We start from the raw sequence: 24,926 nt of genomic DNA, 5'->3' as shown, positions 1-24,926 counted from the left end.
TGTTTCCTTTAAGTGGTATTCTTAGCTGCAGACTTCTGAGGTCCTGCTGCTGTGTCCTTATATGGGAACTGTTTTCTGCTCTTGGCAAGATCCCCGTTGAGCTCTTGGGTGGGATAATGCAATGTTTGGCACAGAAGTGGTGCAGACAAGGAGGGGAGCACGATAAAACTCTTGATTTATCTATCTCGGCCTCTGAATAGAGCCAGTTCTTGACACAGGCCTGTTCTGTAATGACCCTGGCAGAACATTTCCTTGGGATTCCTGGAAAAAATTGTTTCTTTGCATACTGTTTACACAAAAGTGTGGCAGCTACCTTGTCTATGTTCAACAGCCATCAAAATTTTAGCCTAACTTCAGCTGAGGGCAGACACAACAGCACTAGGGTATTTTAGCAGATACACAAGAAGGGTAGCAATAGCTCCAAAAGTAGGATGTCTCAAGATGGTACTCCTTAAGGGCAAATGCATTTCATTCATCCTATTTGCCAGGCTTTTGCTGCCTATCAAACACTTTGATTGAGATCCTCAGCTGCTGTATTGAAGCCCAGCTCAACAGAGTTTGGTTGGACATGGGCCCATTGAGAACATGGCTCTTCTGCTGAGTATCACAGGCCCACCAGGAATCCAGCCCAAGTGTAAACGCACATCTTGCTGCGTGGATACCTACAGGGCTCCATGACACGCTGTTTTGCAGTGCTGGGACTCTTCGCAGAGGCTGTCTGGAGGCATGCTGTGTAGCTGTCGTATCTGCTAAGATGAGAAAGCAGGGTGCGGATAACAGTGCACACGTACTAATTGTACCACAGTTATTAGTTGCCAAATGTTGGCAAGCTCCTCCAAACTGCTGTTTCAACATGCTGTAGCTCTGTGCCTCCCTGCAACAGCATTTTCCTACACCTAAATCAGATACGGTCCATGCTGGTCTGGTAGGTTGGAAGAGCTCTTGAGAGGACACAGACTAGGGTTGGGAGTGATGGGGAGGACTGGGTCAGCACCATTTTAATCCATGTTATACTTATGAAAGATTAAGTACCTGCTTAAGTGCCCTTGTCTTAGATGTGTCTGCCTAACTGCTCTTTAGTTAGGACTTGCATCGCTGTGCACGTGCCTCATGTTTATAAACTGGAAATACTAATACTAGACTGAGACTTGTATAATACAGTACAACCTGTTTGACAGAGTAGGTAAAGCATATTTACTGGGTTTTAAGGTATTGTGAATACACAAGGTAAGTCAATATTAATTTCTTTAAAGGGAGGGAAAATATGCCATCGATGCTTTGCAATTTTTAAACTAATTGTTGAATTTTTCTCAGACTGCTTTGTCCAGTTCTGGTTCTAGTTCTAGTTGCCTTGTAAATTCCTTAGACAGATATTCAGAAAGCAAAAGTACTTTTTTTCTATTAATTTCCATAGGCTCTTCCTTGTGAGAGGGGGGGAAAAAGGGGTAGTTCAGAACTTCACTGTTGCATATTTGGTGCTGTTCATCTTTCTTAACAAGACGATCTATTTGAATATGAATTCATGTTGTAAAATTAACGCATTAAAGGTCTGCATCAATCATATTGAAAAGCTAGCAAAAATGAAATATAACATTCATTTTATCCAAGTTTATAAAGAAAAATGTCTTCTAAGAAGCAGCAGATTACATTTTTATATAAACAAAAGTCCAGACTTAAGTGAATTACCAAGGTATTTGAGAGATTGACTATCAGAAAATTTTAGATACTTAATGAATTCCTAGTAGCATAATCCCCTAAATGCCTTCCGTTACAGTTATCTGAAAATATTTCGTAACTTTTCAAGTTACTTGTAGGAAATTTATTATCCACCTGTGATTTAATACTAAGTTTGAAAAAGAAGCAATGCAGCATGAAAAAAATTTTAGACAGTAATTTCCCTTATCAAAATTAATTTTCTCTGAAAATTATTTTAAGTACTTTTATCTGAAGTGAAATCTTAAGACAAGCTTTTTGAACCTGCTGCAAAATGTAATTTAGGTCAGTTCCCTGATTTAGTTTATTAAATGATATTCCTATCATTTTGTCAGCCAGCCTATTTTGTGCTTTGTGGGCAGAGAATAACTTATTGGGTGAAGCCTGCAAAGCTGTGTAAAAAGAGGATTTTGAATCATTATAGCAGTACGCGATGTTTGCATATGGACATAAAACATAGGATATGAGAAGTTGCAGGTTTTTTGTTTGTGTGTTTTGAACAGATATTTGAGTTTATTTTTGCCCACGCACTTAGTGCATCTTCTGGCATCTGACACACCTGACAGGCTGATACCAATTGGGAGTTATGCAGGTGCTTGGAGTTCCTGGGAGTCACATAGATGCATTTGATTCTATTATGCAGTGCATCTTAAGGATGGTGCGATTATTTGAAGTTTATCTAAAGCTGGAATGGAAATAAAAAGATTAATGTTTCAGGTCTCTATGAATGTTTCGGATGTACTGTTTATGAAGCCTTGTATAAAGAAGAATGTTGCATTTTTCTAGGTTAGTTTCATCCTCGGTATGCCCCACAGATACAAACCTGGAGCCCCAGAGGGTGATGTTGCCAGCACTTTTCAGGCTCTGAACCAGCCACCTGACTGGATGCTTCCTCAAGCAGAAAAGGGGAGGAAATTAAAATCCAGTTTCCATCTTGAATCCAGGACTGGTCTGTAGGTAATATAGTGTTGTAGGACTCACCTTTGACGCAATTTTTACATCCTAGTGATTACTCCACTCAGCATGTCGCTTTTTCTGAATGCTACTCTGAGGTTTCTAAATCTTGCCCAGGGCTGTGATCAGAGACCAAGTATTTTATTCAAGTCTCTGGATTCTGCTTTGGGAGGACAGATTACTGTTATATTGGTTTCACAAAACTCAGCCTCACATTGTCCAAAAATCTTTGCCAGACTAGCTCATTGGTCACCTACACCCAAAAGTATGATGGTGTTCAGAGAGTATTTATTTGTTTGTATGAATTATGACAAAAAAGCCTGCACAATTTAAAAGGCACTGAAGCCTTTTATTTTTTCAAGAACTTAATGAGAAAAATGCATTGCAAAGCACAAATATTAACCTCTCCAGTTTTCCATGACTTTCAGTTATCTCTAGCTGTGACAGCAGAAACTGAGTTTCTGTACTAGTTTTTTTGTGAGGAAATGTGATCTGGAACAGCAACATCGAAGTGTTACTTAAGAGCATGAAGAGAAACTCCATGTTTTGGACAATGCAAATGCTTTGCTCTGCAGAAAAGAGGATGCAAATCACACAGTTGGTCTTTGACTTCTCCAAAGAAAATTCTGCAACTACAAACAGTTGCCAGCAAGTCTGACTTGTGCTGGTTTCTTTGTCAATGTTTTTCTGTGGCTTTCTAAAAGTCGTGCATGGCAGTGTGCTCACCAACTCTTGTGCTGGATGAGACTGGAGAGATTGGAAAAGAATTTCAAGTTACAAGATATTAAGTATTTTTGATCTTTAAGAATTGCATACTGAAATGATCTGTAATTTAGCAGCTTTCATTCAACTGACAAATGCAGGAAAAAATGCAGTAAGTAAGGCAGCCGTGTTTACTTCACACTAAAAATGAAACTTCCTTTATTGTAAGAAAATCTGTGATGAAGTTTGAATGGATATTTTGATTGCAACTATCATTCTTGAGTCTCACAGCTTTCTGAAACTTTTATTGCCACCCTGGAAGACATTACATTTAAAACTTTAGGAAAATTGTTTCAGGTAATTTTTTGAAAGTATGCTGACAAATACATTTTTTGAACATCTGAATTAAAAAGCGTAAGAGTTTTCGCATGTTTTCTTCAGGAGTGTTTAATAACAGTTACTTTGGCTTAATGAGTTCTTGCATAAGTCTCCCTCCTTTTAAGAAAGGCTTTGTTGGTCACGTTACTGAATATTTTGAGCAAAGACAGAACACCTGTCATAGATGTCTAGATGTGTGATTTATGTGTGTCTGTTTGCAGGAAGCTGTAAACAGTTCAAAACTCTGAGTTAAAATGAAAACATGTAATTTTTATTATATTATATTATTACATTCCTGATTCAGTGGACATTAAGGCTTCTCCCTCCAGATGCCAGTGTCAGCAGAATTAGGACATAAACTTCACAAATGTGTCTGTAAAGAAGGCAAAACGACTTGCTTCCTACTTGAAATTAGTTTAGATTTTAAACTTCAATGGTATCTTGACGTTTTTCTTTTTTCCCTCTGGAAACAGTGGTATGCCCCTATGTGAAAGATAAGGAAAGATTTGCTGCTGTTCTAGGTATTTTGCACCACCTGTCGTTAATAAACAGACTAGCAGTCTGTAAGCACTTTCTTTCTTCAAACAGTAGAAGGCAAGAGATACTGCCTAAATTTATTATTATTTTTTTTAAATAGAGGTTTATCTGTAATTTGCTTTATTTTATGCTAATAAAAGTGGCTGTCATTAATTACCATTTTAATCACTACAGGTATTTCTGGTAATTGCATGTTTTCAATGCTGTCATATTCTTTTAGAGGAAAGACACTAATTAATAAATATTCAGTCTTCTGAATTCATTTCCATCATAAAAGCATCATTGCTTAAGTTATTTACAGTGAGAGTAATATAATTACAGATGCTACTCATAAAACATAAATGCCAGAAATATTTATTATTAGCAGTGTGCTTATGCCTTCATAGTCAAACTTTGGATCTGGGAAGTAACACTGAATATGGGAAAGCAGGAAACCAATAAAAACAAAATTCAGAAAATGGAGAAATTTAAAATAGTCGGCTTTGGATTCCCCTAGAAATATGCATAAATTGGGTAAACCATCCTAAATCTCTAGAAATACCATCCCTTTGAGGATTCCATCTGACAAACTGTGGCCTTGTGACCTGAAGATGATTGTAAAAGTCGTACCCACTCTGCATACTAAAACCTGCCTCAGGGGGCTCCCGGCATAATCTAGCCTCTCCTCCTTGTTTGAGAGGAAAGATCAAGTGCATCATAGATATACTAGATATTTCCTACCAATTCAACAAACTACCCAGGGCTGCCTGAGAACCTTAAAAAGGTCTTTCTGTCTGATAAATTAAACCAGAGTCCTTCAATGTACACCAGCTGTGATTTAATACTCAAAGAGTTATGTAATTTTATTCTAAGAAAAATCACATGCCTGCAAGCCTTGGAATAGGTTAAATCTTAGCAGCATTAGAAGAAAGTACTGGAGGTCAGGAATGGCTGAACTGAAACAGGGACCAAAATGAGCTCCCTGTGGCAAATTTGTGGTCTAGTACCGCAAGTAGGACTCTGTTGCCTGTTTGGGTTCTGCACTAATAATCAGAGACAATAGTAACAGCAAAATATGTGAGCCTTACCCATTAGAAACTGACATCTGTGTAGAAAAATGTCTTCTCAAGAAGCAGGGGGACATTACTTCCGATGGTCTTGCCTGGAGAAGAGGTGTCCATCCCTTCTCCACAGCCCCTGTTACTTACCGAGGTCCTCTCGCGCTGCTGAGCCATCCCAGCTGGTGCCAAGGAAAATGTGCAGTCTTGCAATGACCGTACCCAGCAGGGCGGTGAGGCTTGTCATCTTCCTGTTTTTCTGAGCATGAATCCAAACATGTAGGAAGGCTCTGGTTTTCAGTGCCACCCCCTATTACTTCTTATTAGTGTGCACAACTATGTGCACATGCTCCCACATACCTGTACCTGCAAGGTCAAGCCAAGGTAAAGAGGCTTTAGCACTAAAGGAAATCAGTGTACGCTCAAAAGCTGTAGGAACATTTTCTCCAAGGCTGTAATCATAAGACCAAGTATGTTTATAACTGTGATAAAAAGGGACTTCATCTTACAGAACAGAGTTCACAGCTCAAGCTTTTGAAGTCGCAAGGGAATGACTCTTCTCTGAGCCAAAGGAGCTAATTATTAAACATTCATATTGCTGCCTTCTCACAAACAGAATTTCTGATGGCTCAGATTGCTGGTTAACGCACAGTAGCGAGGGGACTGGTTTCAACACATCTGTTTGTTTCTTCAAAACCCAAGTCTTGAAACAAAGTGCCTGTGAATTCTCTGTCAAGTCAGAAGGCAGTGTGAGATCTGGGAGATGAAATAGCTTTAGCACAAGGCCTGGCTTGGATGGAATCTAGCAGGAAAGGGTGGAGACTCAGGTAAAAGAGATGTGGGAGGGAAGGAATCAGATACAGCCAGACTTTTACAAGCCAGCTCATTCCCTTTTGACACTTATGTAGTCACCAATTTAAACCTGATGTTTCACTTGCTTCTGACCAAGTGAATGGGTGCTGGCTTGCAAATAAAAAGTTATTAATAGTTCTAAGACTTTATTGATGCTAGAATAATCAAGATGACCATGAATATTTAGAATCTTCACAGTTTTGCTATTTTTTTTACTATAAAACTACTTTTTATGCATATCTGAAATGAATATGGTTTTCCTACTTAACCTTCTTCAGTCATGAGGGGTTTTTTCCTCTTTGAATAATTGGTATGGGTTAACACACATTAATTGAATAAATATTTTATATTTATATCTATTTTAAACAGGACAGCATAGGAAAATGCTGGATAGAAAAAACGTAATGGAGAAATATTTGCTGATAGTTCAGTGTTTGCTATTTTGTGAAGGAAAAGTACAGATTCCATTGAAACATCAGAGTGGGTAAGCAAGTTAATAATAGTGAAACCTTAAATTTTTTTGTGATGTTACTCCCTGCTATGCAAGTGTGGAAATTTGGATGTGGCTGCTCAGAGCTTGCAAAATGATGTGTAGTATTGATACAGTACCTGTGCTTGACTCTATACACTGATACTATCAACAAAGGAAATCGAAAGATGTCTCTAAATGAACAAAGAGGTGCTGGGTTTAAATTCACAAGGGGAGTTATGCAGAGAAGAGATGGAGATAGGAGCTGAAAATTAAAAAGGAAGTAAGATTTGCAAAGCCAGTCATAAGACTTCTCTTTCCTGTCTGCTTTATAAATTTCTGAAATATAGTACAAATTTATTAGACAAGTGCACATTTTGACCTAGTTGGTCATTCTCCCACAGAGCCAGAATATTTTGCTTATCATGCCTTATGTCAGACTTCTGGCTACAGCTATATATATGAATGTTGCTTATTCCTTTAGAAAAAATGCAAATAGCTATTTTTTTCAGAAAGAGTAAATATATAAATAAATAGTTTGCTGCAGTTCAGTATAAAGTATAGTTTAAATTAATCTTTAAAAAGTAAAACGCTCTCTGTTATTGTAGGTAACAGCTTGTCTGAACTGTCCAGAATGACTAATGAATGAGATAACAGAAATGCCTATCACTCCTTCATTGTGCTCAGAATAAAAGGGTTTTTTTCCCCCTGAAGCCCCACAATAGCACCATATTTGATTTGAATATTAATGTTTCACTCTGAAATTATTCATTTAAATATAAATTTTCTTCATTTGATATTATAAGAGACTTCACAGAGAAAAATGATAGAGTACGAAACATAATGAGCAGCATCAGCCTAATAAATTATGTAGTAAGACATCAGAAAAAGTAAATACGTTTACTCTTCATTTCATTTTTATGCCACATTTACCCATGTGAAACTGAAAATAGCTATATTACATGCTGGTCTTTTTTATCTGTAGGTTATGAAATTATAGATAAGCTACCTCATACTTAAGCCTCTTGTCTGGATGCGACAGAACAATTCTGCCCACATATATGCTATAATTAATTTATTTTCTGTAGCAAACATCCACAACAAGTAATATGGAGATCTAGGAGTTTAATGAAGGTTGTAGGGCACTGTGAAAGACTAATGGAAGACAGATTGATAAAAAGGGTGTTGAGAAGCTGATATCCATGAGTTTTAAGAGTTGTTTTTGATTATCAGGAGGTGAGTTCTTGAAGAGGTAGCATATAGTGGTTACTTCCACACAGTTGTTTTTGTACTTTGTTTTTATGGCCTCATGGGGGATGTATTAATCATGTTCCAAAAGTGCTCATTTTTTAGGGCATTATTTGCTTTTAAATCTGTGTCACAAAAACTATTCCCCCCCCCCCCCCCCCCCCCCCCCTTTTTACACATAGCACATAAGATTTTCTTAAGAAAGCCACAAAATTTCCTATATATATATATATTATTTTTTTAACTAGATATTTTGTGATTTGGTTTACAAAGAAATAATCTGTTGTAGTTTCAGAATGTTATAAAGGATTAGATCAAGTCAAAAGCTAACATTCTTAAGAATGCCTTGAATAATTATCCAGAAGCCATCAGGAGTTTGGAAATGTTAGCAGAAAAAAACCAGGCAAACCTCTCTTTGGCATTTTTCCTGCTGCCTCCCTGGAGATAATTGATATGTGATGATTTATTGAAAATTTACAATTTTTCTAGAGGATTCATGTTGGCAAGACACATTGAGATCTGTTAGATGTTACATTTATGAGTGCAAAACATACTGTTTATAGGATGGCTGATGACTAGAAGATCAGTGTAAGAGAACCTGGGAGTAAAGTGCTTCTTTTAAAGTGATGTTTCACATGGTAATCCTCTTCCATTTAAAAATTGTTTCTGTACCTAAGATAGATGACAGCAGTCATTTCTCAATCCTACTAGCCCTCTTAACCTTATTGTTAAATTTGAGTAAATAAATGCCTATCAGACCAAGTACAAGTCTAGATACAACATGGGCTGTGTGTGAAAAAGCAGTCTTTCATCATTATTATACATGGAAGTTCATATCATGTTTGTGTAAAGATATTATATCCATTTTTTCATTCCATTATACAGGTTCAAATGCCTAATCCTATGCCTAATCCTAAATCTGGAGGTATGCGGGACTAAAATGCTGCTCTCAAGGATTCCTCCTGAGAATTAAGAGCTTGTGATCATTTTGCATGAGATGCTGCTTCAGTAATATTTCTAGGTTCAAAAAATTCCAAATATTTTGGGCTTCATTGACTATGTTAATTGATTATACGTAAAAATAAGGTGCATTAATTGTGTGTAGAAATACGAGGTCTAGTCATGTATTATTAAGAGTAGAAATACAAGGTTTAGTCATGTTTGCATTAAAGTTGTCAGTAAATTATATTTCATATTACCTAGAGCAGACCAAACCAAAGAGAATTCAAACTTGCTCTTGTCCTCTCATGGGCAGTGCTGGAGCGCTCCTGCTTGCTGTCATCTCAAATTCTGCACCCTACCCCTTAGGGAAAAAGCAGTAAGAGGTAGCCAGCATAATCTTTTTTTTTAAAAAAAATATTTTTTCTTCACTAGGAAATACCATAACTGAATAGTTCAGGCAGTTTTAAGTACCTTCCCAGTCCAGCATCTTAAAAAAGCCTGTGTGCTGAGAAAAAAATGCTGGTGGATACAGTCACATTTAAATGATATACCTAAAAATCCCCAGAGGGGAGGGGTACACAAACGAGACTTCTTTCTCTCTAGCATAATTAAATTCTTCCCTTTTTTTGACAGTGAATATAATCTTTTATTGTTGGCAATTCCTGGCTTTATGAGTTAGTGTACTATTATAATTCATGCATATGCATTTACAAAAATGACTGACTGACTGGTTTCCTGGGACTTTTACCAGCTTTGGGGTCTGAGCATCAATGAATGTAAAAAGCAAACAAAAACCAAGATGATAATAATAATTTCCATAAGACTGCTCAAAGATAGTAAGCCATGTATTAACGTGCTGAAAAATGATTTAGGACAGATCATAAATGCCTCTATTTTAATTCTTTTGCAAAAAAGAACTTTTGCAAAATGAACAAATTTATCTAAGTTGATGGATAATATTTCATAAAATCACCAGTTCTCCTTGCCAGAGGATACAAGCCAAATTTTTTTTAACTGAAATGTTGTGCAATAATAAGACTGTAGAAGGAAATTAGTTCTATGTTAGTGTATGTGGGCTAAAGTTAGAAGAAATATTTAAGACCATTACGCTAGGAATAAAAATCCAGAATGAAGAAACAACCAGAGGATGCAGTTACAGCAGCACCAGACAAACTGAAATGCTCTGAGGGTTAAAGGGCCTTAATCCTTCTGAAGTCAAGAACACCACTTTCCTGATTCCAGGTAAGGTAATGCTGTTTATGCCAGGCTACATCTGGCCCTACATGGGTGTGCTGGCGAAGGAGAGTGGAAGAGGCAGGGCGATATGCAAGGGGAGGCGCAGCTCTTGAAGTCACTGTTACTAGAAAAGGAGATGCAAGACCCTTGGTGGAAAAAAAAAAAATCACATTAACAATCCAGACCATCAGTGTTTGGTCAAGGGGTAAATAACTGCTTAGTTATTACAAGCAGTAAGGTCAGTGTTTTTCAGCTTAAACCAAATGAAGCTGCAATTTTTTTTGAAGGGTTGTAGAAGGGTTGACATTTTATTTGTTATTTGAGAAAACATTTTCAGACATTTAAATAGATACAGAACTAATTTTATGTGATTTAAAAAATATTTTTCAACTCTAGATCACAGCTGAAATGGGTAATTCAGCTGAAGTATATATCGCACATGCCGACTGTAGTAACTACCAAGCTCAGACTCTTATTTCATAGTATTATCCTATTAAAAAATGTAGTCCAGCTCAGGTAACACAACCAAGGAGGACACAGGGGCTGAATCTGACTCCTACTCCTGATACTAGGCAAACTGTTCTGCAGTGTTGTTGACATTTAGGTAAGTCAGGTTTGGTATAAAGTCATATTTTGGCCTTAATTTATAGTTTTCTTCCACTGTGTTGACATTCTGAACTTTTTAAGACCTGTCATACTTTATGTAACAAAATGTTTCATTCTAAGAGCTAATTGATCAATGTAAAAAAGACATGAATCATTTTTTTTTAATATTTGGGGGGTTTTGCTAACATGTAAAAGGCAAATGGTGCCACAACATGCTAAGCTGTAGCATTGAAAGTTGTTCAGGACCAAGAGGGAGGCTAATCTGAGGCATCTGTGAGGCTGGCGGTTTTGATAGAAGGATTTTAATAGGATATTTATACAGTCGTTGTGCCCCGACAGGACTTCAACAAAATTTTTGTCACACACCTTCGTTTCGGAAATGAGAAGATAAATGTGTACTAATTGGTATCAGTACATAATAATGTATCTTAAGTTTCACCATGTGTATTTCCATGAAAATGTAAATTAGATATTTTCATTTATGAATTGCATGTTTTATGACTCTTCCTTTGGTGCTTTCCATCTGTTGGTTATCTTACTCTGAAGAAACTACAAATGGAAGAGACAGAAAATCCTTAATGAGTTTCTATTTGCTAAAATTACATTGATTTGAATGATGAAGAATATTGACTTTCCTTCTGAGTGAAAGCTTTGACTTTTCATAAGAACTTGTTATGTGATTGGTCAAGGCAAAAGTGAGAAGTCTTATCTAGTTTCAATCTAATAGAAAAGACAAGGGGTTAAAATAACACTACTCACCTTCCAAAAATCACCATCTGTGATCTGTCTTTTTAGAATTCAGATTTTTCTTCAAAGCATTTCTTCTTTGTCTGTAAGGTTTCATGAGAAGGAAAATTGAAAAATAAAATGTCCTCATCTTCTTGTTTTTTCTCTTTCTTTATTTCCTTCTTTTCCTTTTAGGGATACTCAGTAATTCCTACTGCATTCCAGTTTTCACCCATTTAGTAACAGAAGTGATTTAATTACTCCAGCAATTTCTTGCTCTTATACCTTTCAGTTTTCCTGGATATGTTAAATCCTGAACTATATCTTAGAGATTAAAAGCATATATTTAAATTTTATTGTGATATTTTGTATTACACATTGATAGCAACTCGACTAGATTGCTTTATTCATTCTTACATTTATTTCTTTTAGTAATCTTGCCAGCCAGTCAGTCTATCACTGCAAGAAGCAAATTTTCCACCTCTTCCCTTGTTTCTTTCTGGAAATTCCTATTTTCTTTCTCTTCCTTGGTCATACTTACAATGCTATGATTTTACCAGGCAGTTTCATTCCAAGATGGAAGTTGATCCTGTCAGTGTTTGCATTCTTCTGGGAAAAGCACCTCTTGATGTGTCTTACATCGCGTGCTTGAGAAAGTTAATGCTGGAGGTATGAGAATATGCCCAGTAACTGTTGTTTAGGGAGAATCTCCCTGAAGTGTCTTCTTGGGAAAACCTATCTAAATGAAATCTTGGTCCAGATTGAATCATTTCTATCTGACTTTCTGCATTACAGCATTTTAGAAGCAATCTCCAGTAGTTCTATGACTTGTTTACATTAGAGTGGAGTTATTTTTCCCCTCAACATCTAGCCACGAAACTAAGAGTTTTAAAAAGACTCTTGTTAGTAGGATGAAGGGCTACACAATGAAAATGATGGCTTTATGAAAACAATTTACCCCTACATAAAGAAAATGTAAACAGATGAACAAAACCTGTCCCAACTGGAATGATCTAGAACTTACTTTATATAAGTTTTGTAATATTATTCTTTTCACCTTCCAAGTCATTTGGATTTTTGAAAGTACTTATTGTTGGTATAATGCTAACTTTTAAAAATCAAAATTATTTCTGTGCCAAAGCCACAAGCTTGCCAATGATTTCTGAATCGAGTCCAAGAGTTAATCCTAACTTTAATATTTCTAATTAATTAATCTTGGCTATAACAATTGTAACTTGCAAAGGATGAGATTGCTGTGCAGTTCATCTGCATGTAAATAAACCCATTTTTACATCAGAAGTACACTTAAAACTTGTGTCTAAAAATTACTAATGCTTTAAATTGTGTCTAAATAGAAATCATTCTAAAAGAACCATTTAATTCTCTAAGTAAACTTAAATCCCAAACCATGTTTAAGAGGAAGAAAGACCTCAGAACTGTTACCATTTTACAAAACCCCATTTTAAGCCATTTTTGGCTTTTGAGTCAAAACAGAACGTGCACTGGATACAAAATGCAATGGAGCTCTACTAACTGAAAAACGCTATTTACCTTTCTGTGCTACAGCAGTAAAGCCAAGCTGGTGATGAACTGGCAAGGTTCGTCCACAAAAAGACAAGTTGCTTTTCTGTAGCAGTGAATGCGAAACAACCGCAGAGACAGAGAGTACTCGTCGGTGCCTCCTTTCATAGCTTCAACAGCTTGCATACTCCCTAGCTTTTATTTGCTTTCCATAGGCATGTCACAAGGACATGCGGGAGAGTGTCAGACAGTCCTGCAGATATCGGAAATGACTTTTTACCAAGCTTATGGAAGCTGTAGTCTTTGGTCATGTAGAGCCTGGGGTCAGAAGTAAGTTTGATGGGTAGAAGGACATGATTTTATCAAGTGACTCTCCCCATGCAATGACATTTGACTAAGCTCACCTAAGTTCATTGGAACAAATCAAAATGTATTTCAGCTTTTTATAGTGTGAATGCTACTACTGCAATAAATAACATCAATTTTAAATTATTATTTTGCTAAAAATCTCTGATTTTTTTTTCAAAGTTTTAAAATGCATACATTCCCTTTACAGAGTAAGTTTATGTATTTTTATATTGGTCAGAAGCCAAACCAAATTTTAAAATGTCAAAGGCCGTCAATGACGGAACTTGCGGGGCTTCACCATTCATACATAAGTCTAGAAAAGAGATGCAGGCACGCTTTAGAGCAATGAGAAAATAAAAATAAACAAGGTTTGTCAAAGGCATGGATGATTACTCTAAAACTAAGTGTTAAAATGAGTTGTTTATTTAAAAAACAAATAAAATGGAAGCAATCCTTGTGAATTACAGCTGAACACTGGAGGAATTGTTGCATTATAAAGATATTCTAAACACAATTTACAGTGCAATGCAATCAATTGAATCTGTTTATTGACTTTAGTGGATATTGGATAGAGCTTTTTCTCAATAAAGTAGCAGAAATTTGTAATGACTGGTAAGAGCCAAAATAGCAAATCATTACAATAAAACTGTTTAAAAAAAAAAAAAAAAAAAGAGTCATTGCAGATTTATTCAGATTCTTTATGAGTAACTGAAATTTTCTTCAGTGACTATCTGATAAATGTATAAAACCATTAAGCTAATAAAATTCCTACATAATAAATGCAGAATAATAATTACAGCCAGATGCATTAAATTAATTAAATCTCTTCTGAATCAATTTATTTTATAATGACTGTAGTCATGTGATTAGGGTCTCTTAAAACAATATTTTATCAACTATCTGCAGCAGAGCCAGGCAAGTGTTTCATCTTTAATTTTATTCTGAAAAGTTATGACAAAGAGGATTTCTTCACATGGTTGGTTTATTTTCCATGCTTTGAATCAGGTCTTCTTCTGTACATTTTTTACTGCCACATTTTCCCAAGTACCTTCTGTCCTGGAGTGCCTGAATACAGAGGCAGTGGAGATGTGAGATATACTGGATAATGCTGTGTCATGTCACTGTGGGCTTTCTGTGTGACAGAAGATCTTTAAAATCTTTTAAAGGGCATGCTGGCCCAAAAAGAAGTTAATGGCAAATCCCCCCCTGGATTCCAACAGGGCCAAAAAACAGCTTAGCAATTTTTTCTGCCTGGTAGGAGTCTTCCATATCACCCATGACTGATGGCAAAGGAACTCAGTTTTGGCTGAGAGTCTGGCCCCATGTTTGTATTAATTCAGCATCACTTTAATCTATTTTTAGGAAATTAATTGTTTTATTAGTTAATACCTTCCTTAACCTTTTGCAGTGAAGTGATTGTAGGGTAGGTAACTAGACAGGCATACAGCAGAGGAGCTCTTCAGAAGTGTAATATTGGTAAACATTCTTTGTCTGGGATTTTTTGGTTCAATAGCGTCTGGAATTTCGCTTTTTGGGTTATGCAGAGCCTTGGTTTCGCTCTTGTGATTGTTCAGAAATGTTTGTTTCTCTGTGTACTTTGTATAGTGTACCCATGCACTTGCACAAATGAATATATCAGGATATAGAATGAAAGGATCTTTTTTTTTTTAGCCAGGTAAAAGAAGGCAAATTATATACTTCAGGAGATCAACTTCTTATAGAAGCATGTAATTAAGCTAATGTTTCATGATCAGCTTATATCGTCAGGCCTTATGTAACGTAGTACACCATGCAGCTATCATTCGCAGCATGACAAAACTGATCATTTGCTGCAGCAGATACCTCCTTTTTTCTAGCGCAGAAGAGCACAGGGATGCAGGACGCTCTGAAAGACCTAGTCTCATCTGCTGCAAGTCCTCCCCATATTCTTTCCGTCTTATGTGTCACCACATACTTTAGTAAAATGTATTATTTTGCCTATGGACCAATTGCTAAAATTCATTACGGACCAATGTATGCTCCTGGCATGTACAGACCAACAGAAGTCCCTCCTTGCCTCCCCTCTGAATGTGTCCTTACTGCAGAGACGGCCTCCCTGCACTTTTGTGCTGCCAGGTCCGCATAGTAGTGGTAATCAGTTACAGTACATTTCATAAAGGTGTCACTTAATTGTGATATTTGATCAATATTTGTTCTGGAATCCACTTTATTCCTGTGTCTGCTGGGAGATGTTCAGCAACATCAATGTTGAGTTTTCAGTCTCATGTTAAATGTATCGAGCCCTTTCCAATCAGGGAATCTTCAGGGATTCTTAAAGCTGTAAAATCAAGGCAAATTTCTAAGCAAGGGATTTTCAAAAATAGTACATACGTATATCAATATGCACTTAGAATATATTGGCTGGAAGAATTGCACTCAATAGTCTTTTTGCAGACTGTCTGAAGAAAGGGAGTTTTATTTAGCAAAAGCTCTAGAAATGCTTAACTGAGCCCTGCTTGCCAAGCCTTTTTATCCACTCAAGTAGAGCAATTGAGCACAAGTAGAAATTCCAAGGCTCTTACAAGAGAAAGGACAACAGAGGCAGCAAGAGATCATATGTGGAGAGCTGACGTGGTATTCTTTAATATACACAAGAGAGATGTATGACTGTTTTGAGAGACCTTTCTGTAAATCTCTGTTTGTTTGTCATGAAGGAAAAAGAAATGTCAAATGATGTCCACAGCAGGTAGGAGCAAATCTGATAACAAGAAACACAGATATAAAAATTGCATGGCTTCTGTTGAATTTCTACTCACATGATATTAAAAGTAATTTACTCACATTTTTCATTACATAATGATAATGATTTTATCTGTAGACCATAATTAATACATGATGGGAAGATTCCTGTGGTTAAAATGCATTATAAGCTATCACAGATGGAAACAAACACAGCATGAGTTTCACTTTTGGGTTTGGGGGTTTTTTTAGTTGTTTTTTTCCAAGTCCGAGGAGAGATTCTGTTTTTTAGCTACGTTTTCTCAGTGTTTCAAAATTGCCATAGCTGGTAATATTGCAGTGAGAATAAGCATTTTTCATAAACACAAAGCATATGACTTTGATGAGAGAGTAAACTTTGCATTTGTAGAGTCAGAGTCCTTTTTAACAAGCTACTGTAAACAGAGGAATATGCATGCAGAAGCAGAGGCATACTTTATTTTTATCACTTTATAAAAGCATAATTAGAATAAAATGCCATTCTTCTTGCACTAACAGATACACTGTATTAAGTTAAGTGTTATCTCTCACTGTCATTTCATGAAGGAGTTGCATGCATACTTTAAAAGTACTGGTTCCTGAGGAAATTTTTATTTGCTACTAGCATTTGATTTATTTAACGTATATGATCATGTGGTTATTTGAAAGTAATATTTTAATTTAGTATCCTTTGCTTATCATTTGGTAAAAGTACCTTGACTGGCTATCTCTTTATGACTGAGTCAGGCAGGTTACCTTTTGCTCTTCTTCATTTCTTAGTGCCGCACATGGATTTCTGTCAGTATGTTTGCTTCTCACTATACCGACTGTCAGAAATAATCAGCTCACTGTCTCACATTTATTCAGGTGCAAATAGAAGCTGCACTTTGCCATATGAATACCAAGGGATGAATCTAAAGAGTCTTAGACCTTTTAAGTAAAGTAGTATAAACAGAACAAGATGCATGCAGATGCAAAAGCAAATGTTGTGTTCAAGCCAAACCTAAATAAATTCTGGTTCATTAATTCACAGTCTTCGTAGATGTTCCTGTAAGTATGCAGAAGAAGATCCCATAGACCTAATTGGTTTTGTTATCTAGTGATTGAAATTTTTCTAAACATATAAAAGACTAGTTCTCACCTTCACATGTTGTTTTAAATAATGGATGCACACTGTGTGAATACAGAACTGTTTGTAGATTTCTTTACCATTGTTTAACACAAAAGACAAACTGCTATTAGCTAATCTAAATACTTAATTCAGGACATTTATTAGTCTTGAGACGTTTTCCCTCTGAGAATATTGCAGAGCCAGAGAGAATTAGCATCCATGTTTGAATGACAAGGGAATACGAGTGAGAGGTTAAGGCTTCAGTCCTGCAACCTCTGCGAGGTACCGTTGTCAGGCCAGAAAGTTCCTTGGTTGAGCATCACAGACCTAAATTTAGAGGAATCAGGTAGGATCACAAGTAAATCATCTACCTTATCTACCTTTTCAAGGTCATTCTTAACTTTTTAACTTAAAAATATGGTGGAGCCTTACTACTCCTATGAGTTTTATTACTGTTAGTAACAAACAGAAAGACAACAGTATTGGTAAGGCTGAACAGCCATGAATTGTGCTGACCTACTAAGCGACAACCAATTTAATTGTAAAACCAAATTTACAATTTGAATTGCAGCAGTGTTTTAATGAATGAATGATTCTATTGAAATATCTCTTTCTAGGTCAACTTCCTACCTATTAGGACTCCTTTGGATATATGCCTTTTTGTTGGACACTTCTGTCCAAGAAATTGGAAAATCTTTCTTTTGGTTCACAGGAAAAGAACCATTCTGCTACCCTTGTTTTGAAGTTCTCACATGAGTGACGTAAAAGGTATCTACATGTGGATAGGTATAAGTGTGGTTTGAGTATGAGTACGCAGTCTAAGCCTAACAAAGTCAATAAAATATTGTGATGGTTTTGTTAGTAAACAAAAATATTTCCAGTGGTTTGACAGTAAACAGCTTTTTAGAGATCTCATATAACTCTGTGAAACTTGAAAGAAACCACAAATGTAACTAGCCAATGCCTCTGTTCAACTGTATAGAACTTAAAATCTGTCCCAAAATTTTCCATACATCTTCTCCTGTCCTTCCTCTTTTTCTATAGCCTGTCACTCTTTTGTCTAATACTGCTGAGCCCTGCTGCCAAGAATGCCTTTCTTACCATCTAACATTTTCCTTTGACCTCTCATGTTTTTGCTGACAGAAGCTTTAAGGTGTTTTAGATATAGCCTCCAGGGCAGGAAAATTGAAAAGAATTTAACTGGTGCTAGAATTGTGCACATTTCTGACTCAGATCTTGTGGTTGTTAATGAATACGTAAGGAAAACTTCCTTAACTTTTCACTTTTTTTAAGAGCACTCCTGAAGACTGTGCAGATATAAAGAAATTACTCTTGTTTAGCATTCTTTTACGAGTTGGATTCCTTCATTTAGAAAACTAGAAATTATCCCCTCTCTCCCCCCCCCCCCCCCCCCCCCCCCCCCCCCCCCCCCCCCATCTTTATGTGGAGACTAAAAGTGCAGTTCTTTTGACATGGTTTTAGGCTATTCATTATCTTCATCATCAGAGTGTAGCAAGATGTGGATTTAAGAGGTATAAAAGTTCTTTGAGTATTGGATGGCTTTCTCAAAGATACCACATCTATAGCTATGTATCAAAGTGATGATAATTGAAACAATAGCTAAAAGTGACCACTCTGTAGACATATTTTCCTCCTCTCTGGGTAATGAAACCTCTTGCTGTGTTCCAGACTTATCACAGCATACCAGTACGAAATACCAGTATATTGGGATCAGTATGGCCAGCTATTCCTCTGGATACTCTAGCATACATCAGAGCTGTTGGACAAGCCCAGGTTCATTCCCTCATAAGTCAGCTTTTTGTTGCTTAGCTGCTATTTAAATATCTACATGCTGTATTTAAATGCCATAAAATGATTTCTTGGTTCATTAGACATTTTTGTAATAATGGCATATTACTTTGATATCAGACAAATTTAAATAATTTATTTTTTAATGAATCAGACTCTCATATGTTTCAGAAAAGCTGTGGGCGAAATTAAAATCTGCCATACCAAATAAACTTACTGCAGCACCAGAACAGTGTTTTCCTTTTTTTAAAGCTCCACATACTTACACGTACCACTAAGAAGTGGTTTCTCTCTTGACTTGCCATTGATACAAAAAATCCACATCTGACTCTGAAACCTATCAACAGATTATCTTCCCAGGCCAGTTTGCCCAAGAATCCCTCTGACACCTTTCAAAACATTGGTTATGGCATCTGGAGAGACAGCACTGTAAGGCTGCACTGAAGATAAGGAAAGATTAGGAACTCAGATAAATTGGCCCTGGGATTTTGAGATCTCTGTTGTCCCCAGTGCCATTACCCACCCGGTACATAAGACTCATAAAACAGATTATTATTTTACATTGCTTGTACTGTTATTAATTTTGCAATTAATAACTTCTAACTAATATGTTAAACCTTCCGTATTAACACTTTTACAGTGATTTCATTTTTCCTCATAAAGGATCTAAGGGACTCAAAAATGTTACTGTGAATATTACCTTTTGTACTAGGCTACTGAAAATCTCAAGGTAGGTGTTTAACAAGAATTTGTTCACCAGTATCTAATAGTTTGAGCCTTCCTGTATCACATAAGATGCTTTTACAGTAGAATGACTTACAAGAAACAGATTCTTACTTTTACTATTAGCATTAGAATAATAGTGGGAAATGTGCAGGAGAAAACATTTCAATGACTGTGTTTTGAATTTGCAGAAGTACAGCTTCAGAACCAAATTCAAGTAATTTATTACTTTTTTATTATTATTATTATTTTGTCCTAAGAGTCTCTATTGTGCTTTTACCAAATTAATTTTCAACAGGATAAATTAGCATTTGTTTGACCATGGTCTTATTCAAAGTTATCCCAGCCTGAGAGTTGCATAAGTTTACAACAGTAAAGTGAGATTAGGAAGCCCACAGAGCGAACTATGCAAGTTCTGAAGTTTTCAGCATCTTTAGTTTTAATAAAAATGAGGAAAAAATCTTAGTAAAGTATTGGTCTGATTTTGTACTAAAGCAGGTAAATATGGTTTCTGTTTGGCGTTCTGTCTTTTCAGATTTCCATCTTGAAGTCCCTGAAAATGTAATTTATTGGAAATCAGCTTCTTTAACCAAATGTAACATTGCAGGGTCTGCTAGAAAAGGGGTATTGTAAACGTGAGGAAGTTCAGCGCTTGAATATCCATGAAAAACAGTGAAGAGACAGATTTAGAACGATGAACTGGCTCCATGGATCATTGCTAATTGTCACTTCTTACACAGCTAAGTGCATTAAATAATAGATTTGGGGAAGACAAAGGTTTTTGTGTCTAGCTTAAGATGAAGAAATGATTGACCTGTTCAAGAAGCAGAACGCACCGAGAAAGTGACCATTGTTTAATTGGCTGCAATTTGGATAAATTTGGAGGAAAACAAATCTCAAAATGTATACCTACTCATTTACTTTTAGTTTGTGTTAGCCTTTGAATTGTGCCTACAGCTGACAGGGTGGAAACTTTTACCTGAACCACCCAAACCTTCCTTTCTGCCCCACACAGACTAAAATGATGTTGTCAAGGTCAAACAGTCCTTCACATTCTGCAGATCTCCTGAAGCCAGAGCCTGGGTGTGACTCTGTTACTCACAATTGCCCAACAGCCAGATAATTGGGATGTCATTAATGCTTCTTAGGAGAATGACTTCAAAGGGCAACCACCCCAAAAACCAGTATACCCAATTAATGACAGTTGGCGATAGCTGTCTTGTATGAATGTTGTGAGTCAGGTTCTAAGACTGAAGTGGAACACCAAACTATTCCTTTTTCCAGACTAAACCCACAGAGACATTTGTGGAGAAGATCACACAAGCATAATAAATTTTGGCCCTAAATGAAAATGCAATACACCTAAAGTCCCTTCTAATGACTTGCATGTAAAGGTGGTTGATTATATAATTTTAGATTTATGCTGTTATCCAAGACACATTAAAAATCCATAATAATGACACAATTTAGTAACGTTTTAACTTTGAAGCCTTTATTTAAACAGCAGGAGAACAAATAACAGGTAGTCATTTCCCCGTGACATCCTTGTTTTACTGAAATGAATTAGCTTAGGAAGATCATCAATTTCAAGATGTGGTGATGCCTACACCTCCTGCTCTGTGAAGGCAGGGTTTATGAGCAGTTTCTATTTCTGCCAGCAGAGCTAACCATATACACAGAGAATGTGCCGGCTGGATGTGGGCTGGTGGGCATGGCACGGGACGGCACGCGTGGAAAGGCAGACGTGCAGGGCTGTCCTCCTGTCCCACATCCCTCCCATAGGAAGCACAGGGGTGTGTGGTTGTTTATTTGTTTCTCTTATACCAAGGAAACAAACACATACTGCTCGCCTTTGAATTTTTCTTTGCGTAGTCATTTTCCACTTAGCAAACAGAACTGCGGTGACATTTTCATGCAGTGTTACACCGTAAAAGGTTTGCCTTTCTCAGTCTGTTCATGAGCCTGTCTTTTCCCACTCTCTGTGACACATACCATAAAAAAAAAAAAAATAGTTAAAATTCAAAGAAAAAACATTTTACATTTGCACTACAAATTTGTACTAACTTTCAGGTACTATACACCAGAGCTAGCATCTGAAACATAGATTTCAAGTGTTTTGAACGATTTTTTGAAAAGAAATCCAGTTATTTATTCTGTGTAGTCATTTACATCATATTTTAAAACAGTGTTCTAATTCATTAGCCTCTAATCTGAGTCAATGTTGACAGTTAATACAGTAATTGTTAATATAAATACATTTTACAATCACTAAAGCATATGGATTTCCATCTGATCCACATATGCGCACCCAGAACTATTTATTAGTCACCCTCTATATTCAAGTCACAACCAGAACAATGAAATGCAGGGAACAATGTGTTTAATGTGTATTAGGCCTCAGGAAAGCTGAACCTGAATATATTAATCACAGTCTCTAATGAAAATATGAAAGTTTTGCATCATAGTCTTGCAACTATATTTTCTTATGCCCAGCACAGAATCAGTATTACAAAAGCAGCATGAGAAAAATGCTAAAATGATAGGCACGTGTCTATATATGTAAGTGTCTATGCATATGGGAAAGTGTTTTTTGCAAAATTTCTTCAGCTTTTTTACCATTATTTTTTGTGTGATCTCATGACACAAAATGTAGGACTTCGTTACCAGTATTGAAGAGGGAGGCCAACCTGCATTCATAAAGAAACTTGATGGCACTTGTATCTGATTTTGCAAATGGGGAGAGTGTGCAGCAATGTAAATGGTGGTAGAGCAAAAAGGAAGGCGAATGCAATGCTTGCAGTGTCAAGACTGGCTATATTAACATGTTGGTATTTGTAAAAACCTGTTGAATTTGCATGAGAAAACAGTGTCCACAGAAATATGTGCTAAGTACTGTGTATTTTTTTTCCTTCCAGTTCCCAAGGAGATACTGTCTTTCTTCAGTTAACTGCTTCATCCAGGCCACGAATCACCCGGGTGACCAACATTGGTTTGAAATGACAGAAGTCTGAAATGGGCAAACAAATTCTTGGGTTTCCGCTGGGGAGAAAAAAAATAATTAAATAAATGTTTATCGTTAATGGTTTGAATGATTCTGAAGTCCCAAACAAGGCTGAAATCTTAGTCCTTGGTGAACTCACCTTACACTCCTGCAACTGCAGTCCAATCTGCCAAAGATGACTACATTTAACTGTTCATAATGAAGGCTGTCTGGGACAAAGCTTTCTTCATATGTTCATGTACAGTCTTGGATATTGATTAGAACAACAACCTGGAGGGACAATTATGATGTAAATAATAAACAATATTCAAAGGAAACATTGCCAAAACTGCTTTATATAAAAAGCACTCACTTTGTATTATTGGCAGCATGGTGGTAGCATAAAATATATCATGATGAGTGGTTTAACCAGAAAAATCAAAGTTAATAACATACGTAATAGCAGAAAACATAATTTAGGAGAGTTGATGTGTTTCAAAGGGTCACAGACAGCTGCATTTTATTTATTTATGCAAGAGTTATTGCTACATATAATGCTAATTAATAATCACTTGAAGTAATAGGATTAAAACTTGACAAAAAACAGACCAAGTGAGTTTTAAGCCATATTAGTTGTGGCATTTCCCCCTCAGATTTCTGACTAATGAGGCAGAAGGGTAGCATGGATTTATAATTGTTAGTACGCATATGTAATTATATTTGCACTCTTTGAGAGAATGAAGAGATGTTGTCCAGCAGGTCATTCCAAAAAAGGGGAAAAGATGAAAAAAATAAGGTGGGGCAGTGGGTATTAGCAGTGCCTGTGGATCCTATTGTTAAGTGTTATTACTGACTTTGTTGAGAGTGAGAGAAACTATCATTAAATCGTGAACCGTGAAATCTCTTACATATACATAACTTTAACAAGAGATACCTTAAAGACTTTAGGCATATGTGACCAATTTAAAAATCAATCCAATTGTCTGCAGTCTGTTTCATTGAAATTTGAAATTTGAAAAAAAAAAAAGGTGAAATAGAACAAAACATGTATTTTTCTTAAAATTAAGTAAAGGATCAAGACCATGTATATATTTGAAAGAATTATGTTTGAAGACATTAAAAGAAAAATGAAAGTTCACTGTTTATCATTGTCAACTTTTCAAGTTGCTGAAAAGGAAAACAAAAATGGAGGGGGAAAATGAGAGGGAATTTTATTAAAATGGTGTTTGAAATAGATGATCAAATACTGAAGTAAGAAAAACAGCAAAAGAAAACATATTTTGACCTATATCCATCTATGTAATCTTGCGTAGGACAACTTTGCTTTCAAATAACCTGTTTTTAACTATTTTGTGAGGGATTTCAAGGTGTTTTTTTTTTTTCCTGTAACACCTACTTTTAATAGAATCTATACAAATGAAACTGAAAAACATTCAAGCTGATGGAGGTAGAAGTAGTGAATGTGTTTCTGGTAATTCTATATTTCTATTTTGATGTGAATCTGACTAAAGATGTCAGATTCCTCTCGTCCATTGCTTCAAGGTGATGGCCAGCCCTGTGTCATGAAAATGAGTCAGAGAAGCAGCACCACAAAAATGGGGCTTAACGAGAAACTGGCCAGTTTTGAGAAAAAAATTACAAATGTCTGCATCCACTAAATCACCTCTGTAGGTTTGGGTGTTTTTTTTCCATAATGAACAAGTTTTCCTTGGTGAAGAAGGAAAGTATTTCAGGTTCCTTTACCCATTTTTTTGTAGTGAATCAGAGATACATTCGCTACCAATATCTGGCAATTTTACACAAAGCCTCTTCTCAGGCACAGCTTCTTTTAATGCACCAAGAAGGCCTTACCAAGAATTGCTTTACTGAGCTCTTCTCTGTCTGGTCTAATGTCCCTCTTTCAACATCAAGATTCTTATTTTCAATTAGGTTCGAACATTCAACTCTGTTATTACTGTTTCTTTACAGTCTGTTAGAACTTTTGCAAAATTTTTTTTTTAACAGAATTTAAAACCAAACCTTTTGTTTAGGAGAGAAGGAAATCATTTAGATAAATATTAAGTGAACTAAAATTTATTAAGGCATGTGGTGTTTAGTAGAAGAGCATGCAGATGAGACTAAAGAAGAACAAAATGGAACATTATCCCCCAAATTTCATATGTTTACATTTAGGTCAAAATTGCACTGAATATGCTTTTAAATAGTTACAGTAGAATTGGTGTGAGTGTGTGTATAAAAAAGGAAGATACATGATTGGATACTTTTGGAGAAAAAAAATTAAAATCTTTTCCCTCACTC

General features: G+C 36.2%; 1 long non-coding RNA gene across 1 annotated transcript; it reads left to right on the top strand.

Moving 5' to 3' along the window:
• The first annotated feature begins 2,544 nt into the window (after positions 1–2,544).
• Positions 2,545–23,667, top strand: LOC121098604. The gene is made up of 4 exons (XR_005831307.1): positions 2,545–2,670; positions 6,543–6,657; positions 17,734–17,884; positions 22,564–23,667. It is a non-coding gene; the product is annotated as an uncharacterized LOC121098604 (long non-coding RNA).
• Positions 23,668–24,926: the final 1,259 nt, after the last annotated feature.

The sequence above is a fragment of the Falco naumanni genome, chromosome 1, assembly GCF_017639655.2.
Source record: "Falco naumanni isolate bFalNau1 chromosome 1, bFalNau1.pat, whole genome shotgun sequence".
Taxonomy (NCBI): Eukaryota; Metazoa; Chordata; class Aves; order Falconiformes; family Falconidae; genus Falco; species Falco naumanni.
Note: the sequence above shows the minus strand (reverse complement) of the source record. Positions and strands in the feature narration are given on the sequence as shown.